This window comes from Pteropus vampyrus, unplaced genomic scaffold, assembly GCF_000151845.1.
Source record: "Pteropus vampyrus isolate Shadow unplaced genomic scaffold, Pvam_2.0 Scaffold136, whole genome shotgun sequence".
Lineage (NCBI taxonomy): Eukaryota > Metazoa > Chordata > Mammalia > Chiroptera > Pteropodidae > Pteropus > Pteropus vampyrus.
The window spans coordinates 1,059,258-1,061,752 of record NW_011888917.1 but is presented as its reverse complement, the minus strand read 5'-3'; the positions used below and the strand labels follow the sequence as shown (position 1 = coordinate 1,061,752).

At 36.3% G+C, this 2,495-nt stretch overlaps 1 pseudogene; it reads left to right on the top strand.

Moving 5' to 3' along the window:
• The first annotated feature begins 563 nt into the window (after nt 1–563).
• LOC105297206 lies at nt 564–2,245 on the top strand (annotated as a pseudogene).
• Nucleotides 2,246–2,495: the final 250 nt, after the last annotated feature.

Genomic DNA, 2,495 nt, shown 5'->3' with positions numbered 1-2,495 from the left:
TACACTTCCTTGGTCGGCTAACAAGAAATCTCAAGCAATCCTACTGTCTAAGGACTCACTTGCCAAGCACTCTAAGGTGGTCTGTTGGAGTCTTGGAGCTTAAGCTAAATGGCTGACTATGTGGGTTAAATTCCATATGATTTAATTTCCATCAGGTGGTCAGTAAATATTCTGTGTGGCTTACATAGCATCGGTCACTGAGACGAGCCAAGTTGAGGATCCTTTGATAATTCTAAATTAATTTTTGCTCACACAATTAGAACAAGCCAGCTATAAATTAAGAAGAATGAATGAAAAACATATTTAACCTATTTCCCATTTGCCCCGAGAATACTCACTGGTGTGCTTGTGGTTGCAGCTCTTACTCTCAGATAACTCATGGATTACAGTTTGAACCTTACCTCCAAAGTTTGCCATGAAATATCTCACTTTTATTATTATTTTTGCATCACTCTAGTATATCGATAGTCTTTGGAAACAAATGATATCATCCTATTTATAATATCCTGTTTTTAATAGTGGCATTTCCATTTACAAAATGTAGTAATTATCACTCGCTGAAAATGTCAAATCCTAGAAAATGTAGCATTTCTATGCATGATGTTTACATTGTTCTTGAACAGTTGTTAGCCAAAGATTCATTTGATGAAACTGATTTTTCTGAAATAGAATATTCTGATAATTTTTCATATAGTGCTTTGGAAGACAATATGGTGAGGCCTCCGTCCAATTTGGAATCTGATGGAAATAGCCCTATATCAGCTGACTCAGGTCACGCTCTGAAATGGTCAATTCATGTTATGATTCCATGTCAAAGGTATGACTTTACTGGCACACCTGGCAGAAAAGTTGATGTCAGTGATACCACTGACCCACTGCAGTATTTTGAACTGTTCTTTATTAAAGAATTAATTTCAAAAGTTACCAGTGAAATGAATGCCTGATCTGTCTTGTTAGCTTCAAAGCCATCTGGTCCAAAAGGATTTTCACAAATGGATAAATCGAAAGACACTGACATGACGAACTGAAAGTCTTTTTTTGCAGTAGTGTAACTGCAAGGTATTGTGCAGAATCCTGAGTTGGAGATGTTTTGGTCTACAAGGCTTCTTTTGGATACATCTTATCTCGGGCAAATCATGACTGGTGAAAGATTTTTCCTTTTGCTTCGGTGCCTGCAATTTGTCAACAATTCTTCCATATCCACTGGTCAATCAAAGGACCAGACTTCATTGCAGATTAAACCTGTGTTTGACTTTCTCGTAAATAAGTTTTCAACTATATATACTCTAAACAGAAATACTGCAGTCGATGAACCACTGATGCTATTCAGATAGTTATGAAGCAGTACACTTCAATGAAATGAACACGATTTGATCTCATGTGAAAGTCAATTTGGTTATGTGTGAAAGGCACTTGTTCACACAGAGCCCAGTATGAATTTGAATGATTCAGCTGATGGTCTGAAATATTTGCACATTGTTCTTACTTTAGTCAGTGACCTTCTTGGCCAAGGATGTTGTGTCTTCCTTGATAACTTTTATACATCTCCCATGCTTTTCAGAGAATTACATCAAAATAGGATTGATGCATTTGGGACAGTTCATTAGAACAGAAAATAGATGCCAAATGATCTAAAAATGTATATATTGCAAAGAGGATGACTGTGGTGAACTTATGACACTGAAATGGTGTGACAAAAAGGAGGTGACAATGTCATCAACATTCCACAATTATACTGTGATTGAAGTAAACAACAGAAATGGAAAGAAAACTAAGAAGCCATGTGGCATTGTAGATTATAATAAGAATATGGGAGCAGTGGACTCAGCTTATCAGATGCTCACTTTTTATCCAACTGAGTGTGAAAGCCACAGGTTTTGGTACAAGAAATTCCTTCGCCACCTTCTAAATATTACAGTGCTGAACTCCTACATCCTGTTCAAGAAGGACAATGCTGAGCACACAATCAGCCACGAAAACTTCAGACTGACGTTGATTGAAAGAATACTGGAATAGCATCATGAGCAAGGGCAGCAACATTTTCAAGGTCATCAGTGCTCTGATAATATCACAGCTATTCTTCTGTCTGGAAGACATTTCTCCAAGAGCATACTACTAGCATCAAGGAAACAGAATCCAAACGGTCAATGCAAAGTTTGGCAAGAAAATGCAGAGAAAAACGTGATATTTTTGTGTGAAATGTGATGTTCTGCTTTGTGTTCCATATTTTGAAATTGACCACACCAAAAAAAAAATGACTAAATACTGATCATCATATACATTTCTATTACAATAGGATTAGAGACATGTTCTGTTCAGAAATAACTCCAAGAATAGTTTTATATTTTATTTTCACACTGAAAATCAGTGAGATTTGCTTCAACCTCAAAGAGCGTGTTTATGTGAAATGAAATTAACACTGGCAGCAAACTGGACTTTTTTTTTTTAAGTGGGAAATGAGTTAATTGGTCTATTGAATCTTCAAAAGGGGGATT